Source organism: Diabrotica virgifera, chromosome 5, assembly GCF_917563875.1.
Source record: "Diabrotica virgifera virgifera chromosome 5, PGI_DIABVI_V3a".
Taxonomy (NCBI): Eukaryota; Metazoa; Arthropoda; class Insecta; order Coleoptera; family Chrysomelidae; genus Diabrotica; species Diabrotica virgifera.
Window position 1 is genome coordinate 239,201,582 of NC_065447.1, and position 15,721 is coordinate 239,217,302.

Below are 15,721 nucleotides of genomic sequence, written 5' to 3' on the forward strand. Positions count from 1 at the left end.
GTGCATTTATTTAAAACAATATTAAATGTTTATCATCGGCACCATGAGTTGATTTTATCTTATCAAATTTACACCCCGTATATTTTCTAATTTTTGTAGTTTATAGATATTTAGATATCATCGTGATAGTAAAAGTCTTTCATAAATAAAATCGTCTCATTCTGTGGATATCTAACTACGAAAAATATTTGTTTCTAAAAAACCTGAACATTGTTGTTATTCTCTTCTTTAGGGCAGACAATGAGGGTCTTTGGCTCCGAATTCCATCCTACTACATCGATTTACTTGATATTTTCACAGTAAGTAGGGAATAGCTCAAGAAACAAAATCTACCCTATGCCGATGTGCGCTTTTATCTTGGGGGTGGTTCCCGCCCCTTCTCGGAGGTGAAAAATGTTTTGGTTAAAAGAGCCACGGAAGAGGCTAGAGAACCTAATTTTAAGCAAGAACTGTTTTATAATTATTTTTTGAAAACTCGATACTTTTTGAGTTATTCGTGGTTGAAAATTGGCCATTTTCGGACACCTTTTCGGACGGATTTTTGCGAATACCTTAAAAACTATACATCTAACAAAAATACTATATAAAATATTTCTGTATATTATAAAAAAATAAAGAGATTCGTTCCTTCATAAATTTTCTAGTTAAATAGTGCAGTCATTGAAGGTTTTCACCTCCGATTTCGTTGAACCTCCATAGATTTTTATGAAAATTGGTGAGTAGTTAGAGGATACCTCAAGGAACAAAGGTGATATGATGCCAACTTGCGCTTTTACCCTGAGGGTGGATGCCTTTTTTATCTCGGTGGTGAAAATTATTTCATTAAAAATAATACCATAAATCGATAGAGGGGCAAATTCTAAGCAAAATTTGTTTTATAAAGTTATTAATATAAATCAATACTTTTTGAGTTATTAAAGATCAAAGATTTTATTTTTTCGTAAAAAAATGCATGTTTTAAAGCAGTTTTTTACGTATAACTCAAAAACTATAAGCTTTTACAAAAAAGTTATTATTACCAAAATTAAAGATAATAAAAAATTTAACACATTTCTCATTTAAAGAACTACACTCATGTTAATTAAAAGTAAGTTATGAGTAATTGAAGGTATATTTTTTTCGATGAGTACGCAAATCTAAGTATTCAGGCTTAAATAATGGGAAAACTATGCATTTTATAAAATATACCTACTAACCACTTGTCAAAGTACTTCAGAATACCTATCAAATGAGTTCCATAAGACGTTAATAGCATCAAAATTAAGCAAGTTATGATGAAAATAAGAGAACTGTTTGGAATTCTTTTGGAAAAAAGTGAAAAATAAAACATCGCCATTTCCACAAAAATTAAAATTTATAGAAATGCTTACAAGAGTTTCTTTATATTAGCATAAGTAATGATTTTGACAAATTTAACCGGTATAGAATACATATTTTTGAAAAAAAGATATAATTTAAAAAAATCAGAATTTTTCAGATTAACGTTATTTTCATTTTCTTTTAATAATAACTACAAAAATACTCAATATACGAAAAAAAATGATATATAATCAAACTTTAGTTTTTTCTGTATCAAATATTTTACCTGTTTTAGTATTTCTGTGGGGTACAAAATAACCGAGATAGAAACGTTTTAATCTTAAATTTTGCCTGCGAGAACCATGTAACTGGGCAATTTAACCTTTTATTCTTAAAAAAGTAAGGGGTCTAAAAGATTAAATTTAACGTGGTTTAAAAGCCCATAGTTTTAGCTTTCAAATGATTTTTAGGTGAATCTCATGTCTCAAAATTAACGGAGTTATTTAAAAAAAACAACATTGTTTTGAAAAATTTTTAAAAGATATCTTCTGAAAAATTTTTGGAGCATAAATTTTAATGCTATCAACTTGTTCGTAAGCTCATCTGATAGATATTTTTAAATGCTTAGACAAATGTTTAATAAGTTTGTGTTACAAAATGCATAATTTTCCCGTTATTTCACGTTATTTAAGCTTGAAAACTTAGATTTGGGTAGTGGCCTAAAGAAATATACATTAAATTACTTATAACTCACTTTTAGTTAATACTAAAAGGTTTTTCTAGTAAAGGATTTATTTCGTTTTTTAATATCTTCAATTTTGGTAATAATAACTTTTTTGTGAAAACTTATAGTTTTTGAGTTATTTATGAAAAATCGTTTAAAAACATGCATTTTTATCACGAATAATTAAAATCTATGATCTTTAATAACTCAAAAAGTTTTAATTTATATTAATAATTTTATATAACAAATTTTGCTTATAATTTGTCCCTCTACCGCATTATGGGGTTATTTTTAATAAAATAATTTTCACCCACGAGAAGGGGTGGCATCCACCCCCAGGGTAAAAGCGCAAGTTGGCACCATGTCACCTTTGTTTCTTGAGATATCCTCTAACCGCTTATCAAATTTCATCCAAATCGATGGAGGTTCAACGAAATCGGAGGTAATAGCTCATATCCACCTTCAGTGACTCCACTAAAAATACAAAGAGGGATATGGTAGGTAAGAAGAGTTCGTTTTTTTGCTGCATGCTCAAATCGGTGTATTCAATTTGAAATAGCAGAGAAACTGTCGATTTTAGGTGTATAATGATACTAATAACTTTTGTAGTGCTTGAAAAAACCTTTAAAATGTGCAATACTAAATGTCGATTACATTCAAGCTAAGCGAGATATTCTGCAAAAAAAGTTGATGACTAATGTATTTTAAGAAGAAATGAGAAGTATATTTAACCCCTCATCCATCAGAATTTCAATATATCGTTTTCCTTCTACAATACTTTTTATTATAGTGTTATTTCTATGTTCAATAAGTTGGACTGGATTAAAATGAATAGTTTTTGAAAAAAATAAGATCAAATTATAGAGCGCATTTATAAAATTTTTTAAAAATCTTCCTTTTCCTCCATGTAACTCGAAAAAGATAAGAGATACGAAAAAAAGATATCACACAAAAATGTAGGTCTTTTTCAGATAAAAATTTCCTTTTTATTTTTCATTATTGTATCTCTTATCATTTTCAAGTTACATGGAGAAAAAGGAAGATTTTTAAGAAAATTTAAAAATGCTCTCTATAATTTGATCTTTTTTTTAAAAACCGTTCATTTTAAACCCGTCCAACTTTTTGAACATAGAAATAACACTATAATAAAAGGTATTGGGAAAGGAAAGCGATGCATTTACATTTTGGTGGATGGGGTTTTCATTTTTCTTCTCATATTTTCTTAAAATACATTAGTTATCAATTTTGTTTGCAGCATATCTCACTTTAGACCGGGTAGTATTGTCGCCCCCGCTAGCGAAATTATTCCGATTAGATTTTTTTGCACAAACTTACTCAAAAAGAGGTCCTTATAACATATCCACAGGGTGCCGGGCGGTGCCGTGGTCGAAAAATTGTTTAAACAATTTCTTTTTAAACAAATTCACGAAAATACTTTTTTATCATTTTTCTCTAAAATTGATTGTTGTCGAGTTATATGCGATTAATAATTGGATCGCGATTTTTATGGCTTAATAACTCGATTAAAAATTATTATTATAAAATTCAAAAAGTAACCAGATAAAGTTTCAAACCCCTTCTTTAAGGTCCCGAAGAGATTTTTGTCATTATTTTATTACAAAGCTGATATTTTTAATTATTAACAATTAGGGCTATAGTCCAGGATATATCGTCGCCCCCGTTAGTGAAATTATTCCGATTCGATTTTTTTGCACAAACTTACTCAAAAAAGAGGTTCTTATAACATATCCATAGGGTGCCGGGCGGTGCCGTGGTCGAAAAATTGTTTAAACAATTTTTTTAAACAAATTCACAAAAATAATTTTTTCACTTCGAACAAATTTTTTAAGATAATTTGGGACATTATGACCAAAAAATGTCTCCTGTGATTTTTCTCTAAAATTGATTTTTGTCGAGTTATACGCGATTTAAAATTTGAAAAATGCGAAAATGGCCATATAACTCGACAACAATCAATTTTAGAGAAAAATCACAAGAGACCTTTTTTGCTAAGAATAATCCAAATTATCTAAAAAAATCGTTCGCAATGAAAAAATTATTTTTGTGAATTTGTTTACAAGAAATTGTTTAAACAATTTTTTGACCACGGCACCGCCTGGCACCCTTTGAATCTGTTATAAGGACCTCTTTTTGAGTAAGTTTGTGCAAAAAAATCTAATCGAAATAGTTCCGCTAACGGGGGCGAAGATACAGTTGGACTATAGCGCTAATTGTTCTTCTTCTTCTTCTTCTTCTTCTTCTTCTTCTTCTTCCTCTTTATAAGCAATTCTGCTTGTTCATTGGCGGATTGATACCTCTATGGAAGGTTGTCGCTCCATCTTTTGCGCGGTCGGCCGATACTTCTTCTGCCGATTGGTGATTTATCTCGTGCTATTTTGACCACACGTGTCTCCCCCACATTGTTAATAATTAAAAATAACAGCTTTGTAATAAAATAATGACAAAAATCTCTTCAGGACCTTGAAGAAGGGGTTTGAAACTTGATTTGGTCGCTTTTTGAATTTCATGATAATAATTTTTAATCGAGTTATTAAAACTTGAAAATGGCTATTTTCGCATTTTTCAAATTTTTAATCGCATATAACTCGACAACAATCAATTTTAGAGAAAAATGACAAGCTACCTTTTTTGCTCAGAATGACCAAAATTATCTGAAAAAATATTGTTCGGAATGAAAAAATTATTTTTGTGAATTTGTTTAAAAAAAATTGTTTAAACAATTTTTCGACGACGGCACCGCCCGGCACCCTATGGATATGTTATAAGGACCTCTTTTTGAGTAAATTTGTGCAAAAAAATCAAATCGGAATAATTTCGCTAGCGAGGGCGACGATACTGCCCGGTCTACATAGTTTTAATGTAATGGACCTTTAATATAGCTCAGCGTTTCCCAAATGGTGGGTCGCGACCCGGTACCGGGCCACGAAAGCAAAATGCCGGGTCGCCTGGCTTTGCCGAATAGGTTTTTTTCTATAAATAAAAAGAGAATTAATAGCTACCATAAAGAATATGTGATTGAATTTTCTCAGAACGCACAATCTGAAAACCTTGTACTGGCTTCTTATGAAATATCAAAATTAAATGCTGAAACAGGTTATCCACTCACACACATTTGTCAAGAAATTAATAGTTCTAGCAATGAAAATAGTAGCATCTCGGATAATATGTGATGAAAAGCAAGAAAAGCAAGAAGTGAATTCGCTGGCTCTATCAAATAACACATTGAAGAATAGGATTGTGGAGATGGCAGATAATATTGAAGAAACTATTATATGTCACTTAAAGGACTATAACTATTTTTCCTTGCAACTTGATGAAAGTACAGACATATCAGATAATGTTAGTTTAATATGTTTTGTAAGACACGATTTTGAAAATACTATTCACGAAGAATTTCCATTTTGTAAATCTTTGTCAACAAGACCAACTGCTGAAGAAATATTTAATCTGATTTAACTACATGAGTGATAATGGAATTGAATGTGGGGGCAATGGCAGGCACTCGTACTGTACTTTTTCCGGGGATCAAAGCCTTAGCACCAGAATGTATTTGGGTGCATTTACCATCCACAGAGAGGTATTAGGTGTCAAAAAAATGACACTGATTTTAACCGAATCTATGAAGGAGAGTGTAAATTTTTTAAACTTCATAAAATCTCGCCCACTGAACTCACAAAGTATTCTCTGCTTTGTGCAAAGAAATGGGAAGTGGTCATGAAGATCTTATTTTGCACTGCGAAGTGCGTTGGTTATCAAAAAGGAATGTTTTAGAATGTCCCATTGAATTGAAGGAAGAGATTTCAATATTATTAGAAGCACATCCACCAACGGTATTCAATATTTCAATTTAAAGACAGTTTTCATAATGTCAATTGGTTAATTAAAGTAGCTTACCTTTGTGATATTTTTGACTTCTTGAACAATTTAAATATGACATTACAAGGTAGCAATGTAACTGTATTTAAAGTACAAGAGAAGGTGGAAGCTGCAACAAAAAAACTTAATTTGTAGACACATCGCGCGGAAGCAGGTAATTACAAAGCTTTTGCAAAGCTAACGGAACTACAAAAAAAATAATATCGTAAATTTATTGTCGGATGAGATTTCAGCGGCTTTCAAGAAACACCTGTTAGGACTGGACGCAATAGGCAAATCTGAAGGAATACTTTCCCCCATCCACGGCAACAAAGCGTGGATAAGGTATCCATTTACAATGGACGTATAATCCGAGGCAGAACTTCGGATTTAGATGTTGAGTCAGTAATTGAACTATCATGTGATAGGGCACTCAAAGACATATTAGAAAAAATACCACTCATAGATTTTTGGCTGTTTTGCCACCAGGAGTAGGTACCCAGTTTTAGCAGAAAAAGCAATAAAATTTCTAATTCCTTTTGTTTCGACCTATAAGTGTGTGGTAGGGTTTTAACACTGATTTTCCTTAAAAATAAATATAGGAACCATTTGGAAGTCGAACCGGACCTGAGGATAAAATTAACATCTACTTCTCATTAATATTTGATTATTATTTTGTTTTATTATATTTTTGTTTGAGCAAATGATTATCTATTAAAATATATAAAACTGTAATAAATATTTAAATATGTTTTCTTGTACACACACCAGGCTATGCAAAAAATTAGTGGGTCACGAGGGATAAGCACAAAAATAACCGGGCCACGAAAAAATAAGTTTGGGAAACGCTGATATAGCTCATTTTAAAGGTCTTTTCAAGCACTACAAAAGGTATTAGTAGCATTATACACCTAAAATCGACCGTTTTTCTGTTATTTCAAGTTAAATACACCAATTTGAGAATGTACCAAAAAGCAAACTATTTTCACCTACCATATCTCTTTTTGTATTATAACTAGAAGATTTGGCAAGAGAAGGCAAGTGTCTCTTTGTTTTTTTTTATAACCTACAAAAATGTTTAATATAGTTTTTTTAGTTAGATGCATAGTTTTTAAGGTATTCGCAAAAAACCGTTCGAAAAGGTATTATGTTTCAATGAAAGTGGCCAATTTTCAACCACGAATATCTCACAAAGTATGGAGTTTTCAAAAAAAATTATAGAACAGCTTTTGCTTAGAATTAGGTTCTCTAGCGAATTCCGTGGTAATTTTAACCAAAAAATTTTTCATCCCTAAGAAGGGGTGGGAACCACCCTTCGGGTGGGACTTTGAATTAGGAGATAAGTAGAGGCTAGGCCCAAAATTTCATTAAAACCCATGCAGTAGGATAGAATTAGGAGGTAATATCCTATTCTTGCTCCCATTGACTGGCGTATTATTTGTATTACAATCTGTTTATAAAGCGTTATTGATAAAAGTTGTATACTAGCCCCGTTTTTACAAAAAATACTTTTTAAAATCTATAAAAAATGCTATATATTTTTTATCATGAGCACTTCATGTTTTAACCTGTATACAGGGTGTTTCATTAATAATTGTCCATATAGTAACTGGAGAAACCTTAGCACAAAATACGAATATTTAACTTAAAACACTCAAATACAATGTGGTTCCTTACTGAGTTACAGGGTGTTTTATCTAAAAATTTAAAAACTCTTTTTGCTCAGCATTTTAAAACTATTCGACGTATCCTTTTCGTACTTGGCAAAAAGTGCGACTACTAGACACTCTACTAAATTATGATAAACAAACGTTTCTAGCTGCTACCAGAGGCGTACGACAGGGGATGGTGAATGGTTGACCCTTCTCAAATTCTACGCCACTGGAGGAATTACTATTTTAGTACCATTTTTAGATTCTACAATACTTTCTACGTAAATAATATACTCTTCATTGGTAACGATAAAGTCATTAGTTTTCGAGATATTTGAAGTTAAATATGAAACGGCACAGTTATTTTGATTAATTTATGATATGATTCATATGATTAAAATTTAAAAATTATTTGTACCCAGTACTTTAAAACTATTTGGCGTAACCTTATCATACTTGGCAGAAAGTGTAGGTACTGTACACCCTACTAAATTAAGATAAATAAACGTTTCTAGCTACTACCAGAGGCGTGCGACAGGGGATAGTGGCTGGTTGACCCTTCCCAAATTCTACGCCACTGACGAAATTGTTATTTTAGTGTAATTTTTTGATTTTGCAATAGTTTTTATGTAAATAATATACTCTTCATTTGTAACGATAAAATGATTAGTTTTCGAGATATTTGAAATTAAAAATGAAGCGATACAAATACATGATCAAGATAACCGTGTCGTTTCATTTTTAACTTCAAATATCTCGAAAACTGATGTTTCTATCGTTACGAATGAAGAGTATATTATTTTCATAGAAAGTAGTGAAAAATCCAAAAATTGAACTAAAATAGCAATTTCGCCAGTGGCGTAGAATTTGGAAAGGGTCAACCATTCACTTTCCCCCGTCGTACGCCTCTGGAAATAGCCATAAACGTTTGTTTAACATAATTTAGTAGCTTGTACAGTACCTATATTTCGTGCCAAGTATGAAAAGGATACGTCAAATAGTTTTAAAATGCTGAGCAAAAATAGTTTTTAAATTTTTAGATAAAACACCCTGTAACTCAGTAAGGAACCACATTTTATTTAAGTGTTTTAGGTTAAATCTTTGTATTTTGTGCTAAGGTTTCTCCAGTTACTATATGGACAATTATTAATGAAATACCCTGTATTATGTAAAGGTATGTATACATATGCGCACCGCTCGGCGTGCGCGCCGCATGTATACGTACCTTTATGTTTACAATACTCCTGGCAGGAGTATAACCCGACCATTAATAGGAGCTCCTCTGATTTTTCTGTTTTTCGCGGGGAATCACTTTTCCTTTTCTGTCTTTTCTTTTTCTCTGTCGTCTTTCTTCACGGTTTATTGTGTGATTTCGCCCTATTGGTCCTATTGGGCCATTACTTTCTATTTTCAATTTTTGTTCTCCAGTTAGGCATCTTCATTCTGTTGAATGGCCTGATCTTCCCATCTGTCGTTTGGCCTCCCTCGAGCTATTTGTAGCTTTCCACTTATTGTCTTCATTAAGTTGAATTTACTGATCTTCCCATCTGCACTTTGATCTCCCTCTTCTTCTTCAAGTACTCTGTCCGGTGCGAACGTTGACCATTAACATGGCAATTCTGATCTTGTTTACGGCACTTCTGAATAGTTAGACCGATGCGAGCTCAAACCACTTCCGCAGATTTTAGAGCCACGAGTGTCTTCTCCTGCCTCGCCCCCGCTTACTATTGTCCCCTGGATAATGGTATGATCAACTAGTACAGGGGTTCCCAACCTTCTAGCAACTGCGCACTACCTGAAATATTCTGAAGATTTTTGCGTACCACCAAACACCAGAGGAGGGCATAAAATGGAAGGAACCCCCCCCCCCCCGATCCTAATTTTTTAGAAATATATCTACTAATGATTTCTAATTCTAATTCTAATTCTTCTCGATTTTGGTTATTTTTGCTAGCCCTTTCAATTTACCTGACATATGAGTTCCTCTGTAGTGTTTGATTCAAGTGGTTTGCAGAACAAAAACTCTTCTATAATAACTACGTCTTCATAAAAATCAAATCTTACAAATACAAGTAGCTGTGCAATGTTTGTTATATCGGTGCTTTCGTCTACTTGAAGTGCAAAATATGTGCATTCTTGAAGTTTTAGACAAAATTGTTCTTCAAATATTGGAAGACATATCAGTAATTCGCCTTCTAACTGTGTTGTTTGACAATGGTATTTTTTAAATTTCTTTGGTTGCCTTTTCTCCTAACACGGTTTGGGCCATTTGCAGTTCTACATCTAGCAAGGTAGGATGCCTTTATTAAGTTAGTATCATCTTGTATCATATTTACAAAGCTAGTCATGCGTTTATTTTCTTCATGCAGGCAGGCAATTTAATACAGATTCGCCAAAAACTGCTTCATAGCAGGGAAACAGGGATAACATGGAAACACAAGAACTGCACTGATACTTTCTCAGAGGCCCAGCGTTTGTTCTACCCACATGACGCGTACCACCTGAAATCTTCCCGCGTACCACCAGTGGTACGCGTACCACCGGTTGGGAAACCCTGAACTAGTATGTTGTTTATCTGTAACTGTCGAGCAGGTTGTTGCTTTTTGTTTATCAACATCCACTTTGTCTTCTTGAAGTTGAGGCTTAGGCCGTATTCCTCACTAAAGATACTATCCTCGGTTACTGTCTTTTACGAAAAGTTAGAGATCTTATGGGTGTATTCTTCTTAAGTGGTCCGAATCTCACACAGAAGGTAGGAACCCCAATACAAGTGATACAGTACAAGATATCTCAAACCTTTAATAAAATTATTATGAAAGGGGTATACCCTTAGAAGTTGTTATTTAAATAATCTAGTATTTACGATCCCAACTTACACTATTATCGCTGATTAACTGTAAAGACTTTTACTATCGTACTGTTAGTAATTTAACTCATGTGCATTTTCATCAGATTCGCTACCTAGAATGTTATTCCTCCGTTAATCAAGCTACCCACCCATGTTTCAATTTTTAGTTTTCTTTGCATAATCCACATTACCGAAAGTAAACAGTACCAAAAGTTTGCATAATATAAAAGCTGAACTCATCTAGTAATAATATAAAAATGTATTACACTATTGCTCAATTATCAATTCCCAAAAAATATTAACTGGCGCATGGCGGTTAGAGTAAATTCTCAAAACACACCCGAAACCCAAAATACATGGGCGTGCTTAATTTACAAACGCTTCGTTTTATTTAATTAAGTATATGACTCAAACGTTGAAAGATTATATTTCATAAACAAGCTGAAAATGCGAGCATTATCATAACGAAAACTTTGTTTATTTACGTATTTTAATTCATAACAAGCTACACATATTACACCTCTTTACATAACAAGCAATAGCCACTCACTATAGCAACATACAGGGTGCGCCAAACCTCTGGTCTTCTTTGATTACGGCTAAACTATGAGATATACAAAAAAATGTTTATAACAAAACTAATGTGTATCAACGAGGTCTATAATTTAAAATTATTTTCAATTATACAGGGTAAGTCAGAATGACGGTATGAACCAAAGTTGTATTTTTTTAAATGGAACACCCTGTATATTAAATCATTTTTGAATATATTATTTAAAAATATGAAAAATTTGTATAAGGTCTTACAGGCCTAAAGTTAATAATTTTCGAAATATTTACATTTTTATTGAGAAAAATGGTAATATTTATAGGGTTGTGGATTATGTTTCCAAGGAAATAAAAATTTAGGCGATAGGTCAAAGTTTTTAAAATATAGTGTTATTTTTAAATAATTTAATATTTTTTACTTTTAGCCATAAAATATACAGTGTGATCACTATTTGCAAATACAAAATTTTCTCATTTTTTTTAATGGGACACCCTGTATATTAGTTTTGCGTTTGGTAGTAAATATTACAACCTTTCTTTTGGTATAAGGTTGTATGTACCTAGCATGTTTCGTTTTGTAGATATTTTTAAAAAACTATAGATTTTACGTTTTTGCGGATTTTTGTTTTAAAAATTTTTTTGCAAAAAAAATAATTATAATCTGGTTTTAGAAACATACACTAAAATAGAAAATATGAAAATAAAAACGTAATTAAAGATTAAAATAAATCGTATGCTAGTACAATTCAATTGAATTTAATAACTTTAAATTATTTTACAAAAAATATTTTACCATATTAATGAATACATAAATTAGTTACTAAATTAAATAAACAACCAAATTTTAAATCAATCGTAGTAATTCTTCTACCGCAGCAACTTTCCTATACCAAATTAATTGTTAGTTATATTGTATTTACGAGTAAGATCAGTTAATAACTTTTTAATTTACCTACATCTTGAGAACGTATAAAGTATGCTTTGAAACAAATGAACGTTATGGAAGTATATTAAGAAGTAAATAGTATCTATGTACCTACTCGTGTCACAAAATCTGGTAATAATTTCTAATGGTTTCGCCCAAAACAAATGTCATATCCAAAAATGTTTCGGTTAAAAAATTAAAATTTAAAATAAAAAAAATTGTTACAAAAATTTCAACTACAAAAGTATTCCCAGTTTTTGTGACACCAGTAAATACTATTTATATTAATAAATAATTTGGATGATACATTTAACATATCATTTGTTTCAAAGCATACTTTATAATAATTTTTATATTCTCAAGATGTATGTAAGTAAATTTAAAAGGTAAATTAAAAGTTTAACTAAATACAATTTAACTAACAATTAATTTGGTACAGGAAAGTTGCTGTAGTAAAAAAATTACTACGGTTGATTTAAAATTTGGTTGTTTATTTAATTTAGTAACTAATTTATGCATTCATTAATATGGTAAAATATTTTTTGGAAAATAATTTAAAGTTATTAAATTCAATTGAATTGTACTAGCATACGATTTATTTTAATCTTTAATTACGTTTTTATCTTCATATTTTATATTTTAGTGTATGTTTCTAAAACCAGCTTATAATTATTTTTTTTGCAAAAAAATTTTTAAATAAAAAATCCGCAAACACGTAAAATCTATAGTTTTTTTTTAAATATCTACAAAACGAAACATGCTAGGTACATACAACCTTATACCAAAAGAAAGGTTGTAATATTTACTATAAAACGCAAAAGTAATATACAGGGTGTCCCATTTAAAAAAAAATGAGAAAATTTTGTATTTGAAAATAGTGATCACACTGTATATTTTATGGCTAGAAGTAAAAAATATTAAATTATTTAAAAATAACACTATATTTTAAAAACTTTGACCTATCACCCAAATTTTTATTTCCTTGGAAACATAATCCACAACCCTATAAATATTACCATTTTTCTCAATAAAAATGTAAATATTTCGAAAATTATGAACTTTAGACCTATAAGACCTTATACAAATTTTTCATATTTTTAAATAATATATTCAAAAATGATTTAATATACAGGGTGTTCCATTTAAAAAAATACAACTTTGGTTCATACCGTCGTTCTGACTCACCCTGTATAATTGAAAATAATTTTAAATTATAGACCTCTTTGATACACATTAGTTTTGTTATAAACATTTTTTTGTATATCTCATAGTTTAGCCGTAATCAAAGAAGACCAGAGGTTTGGCGCACCCTGTATATTATTAATCATAGTAGGTATTGACACATTGACAGCAAAACAGAGCCTGTAGTAATTTCTCTTGCAGCGGACGACAATTCATCACGAATTGTCGTTGAATTCTTGCTGAGACAGAATACGAGGAAGTATAACTATAAATTATTGTAGCTCGGAATTGTATTTGCTTCTACGAAACAAACACGTCAGACAAGAAGCTGGAAAAGACGGGATTTATCTGCGAAGCAGTGCGTGTGAACGTTGATTGAATATCCGAATTCGGATATTCAAGTAAGGCTACGGCTCCACGGGCGAGAAATTGACGCTAGCAGTAGCAGTAAAATGAACTTAAGATTCCGCGGAACGGAATGGGAATAGCCGAACTGTACCGACTACAGGACTTGTGCGTAGTCGGTTCAGTTCGGTTATTCCCATTCCGTTCCGCGGAACCTTAAGTTCGTTTTACGGCTACTGCTAGCGTCAATTTCTCGCCCGTGGAGCCGTAGCCTAACGGTGTCAGATTGAGAGAATTTTATGTTACATTTTCTCCAAATAACATTGTGTATGTATTAGTCCTTGGGCCCACATATGAAATTATTATTTAGGACCACACCGTCGAAACTTTTTGTACTTGTTATTTGGGTGGAGTCGGACAAATTTGGAGCTTGGCGCAATATGGTAGTGGGGCGTTTGTCTGTCAAGCTGTCACGAAGTTGTCAATTTTATGCAAGAAAAAAATTTATAACCACATTGGTCATTTTATTTTAATCAATGGTTTTTATCATATAAACAGCGAAAACAATTTTGTCGGACAAAAATATTGGGCCATATGACGCGTCGGGCACGCAAAATATGTCAAATTTATGAAAATAATAAATTTATTACCACATGGCTAATTTTTACAGAATCTACCATAAAACCTTTTTACAATAATGTGGTAATCTTGTCGGACAATTTTCACGGAGCATATGCGCAGTCGGATGCGTCGAAGATGTCAATTTCCTGGAATTTTTTTATTTATTACCACAGAAGTCATTTTTGTTTTGTACTGTTTTTTTACATGTGTAATGCATATTGGATCACTTGTCGGACAAAACTAATGGCAATTTTCAGCTAAATCGATTCAAAAGTAATCGAGAAAAACTGTTTTAATTTTTTTTTATAATGCCTCCTCTTAAGGGCGTCGATAACTAAAAAGAATTAAGTTTTCTGTTCATTTGCCCCAACATTTTTGTCAGACAATTACATTTTTTGTTTAAGAATATAATTACTTGTAACCTACTAATTTTGTCGTAAAAATGGTTGTGAAGATAAGGTATGCACGAGCCCAACATAGTTTAAAAGTAAGTATAGTTTACTAATAAAAATTAAATTTTTTGTCCGACTGTCGATTTGCCCCAATATTTTTGTCGGGCACTTAAGTTTTTTTATTTAGAATATAATTACTTATAACCTCCTAATTTTGTGGAAAAATGGTTGTAAATAAAAAAATTACAGGAAACTGACATTTTCGGCGCATCCTACTGAGCATATGCCCCGTGAAAATTGTCCGACAAGGTTACCACATTATTGTAAAAAGGTTTTATAGTAGATTCTGTTAAAATTAGCCATGTGGTAATAAATTTATTATTTTCATAAATTTGACATACCTATTTAGCGTGTCCGACGCGTCATATGGCCCAATATTTTTGTCCGACAAAATTGTTTTCGCTGTTGATATGATAAAAACCATTGATTAAAATAAAATGACCAATGTGGTTATAAATTTTATCGCCAACTGTCACTAAAGTCATTCATTATTGTACTCATTTGACGCCAGTAAAGTAACACTTTATTGTACTGAAAGAAGAATTTTACTTTACCTGCCGCGATTAATCAAATTAACTGAGATTGAATGTAAGCGGTCGATGGGAGTAATCGATTATTTATTTGAGTGAACTTAAAATTTATTTACTTTAATTATTAAAAATATTGTACAAAATTTACGTTATTATTAATTAAATTTATGTCAAAAAGTGAAATTCCGTAGTATTTCGCAATTATATTCATAAAATATAAATCGAAACTTTACAGATTTAGTAATTAGGTACTTATTCAATATTGATTACTTGAACAACTATCGATTAAACATCGAAATCGGCCATCATGCATTCTGTCATCATCATTACTGTCATACGAAATTTTTATTTCGTCTAAAATTGATAAAATTCTTAAATGTTTTAAGTTTTGTATTAATGCAAATGTATTATGAAATGGTGTTTTTGTTAATTCGATTATATAAAATATAGGACGGTGACAGATATTAATGATAATTTGTTAGCAAATATATTTATTTAGATTTTCTACTATTCATCAAGGGAAAAGCAAGTGAGCTACGGAAGGCTACACTTCATAAACAATAACGTAACTATTTACGGTATTTTTAATTTTTGGTATTTTATTTTAAGTGTTAATATTTGTTTAATATTTCAATAAAAATACGATTAAACTGTTTAAAATATATTTATTTGGTTGAAATTATATCTAATAATAGAAGTATAATGTCTTACGTGCGTA

At 31.2% G+C, this 15,721-nt stretch overlaps 1 protein-coding gene across 4 annotated transcripts in view; it reads left to right on the forward strand.

Annotated features, from left to right (window-relative positions):
* Nucleotides 1–15,721, forward strand: part of LOC114343583 (anion exchange protein 2) — a 732,215-nt gene that overhangs the window by 533,012 nt on the left and 183,482 nt on the right. The window lies entirely within an intron of this gene.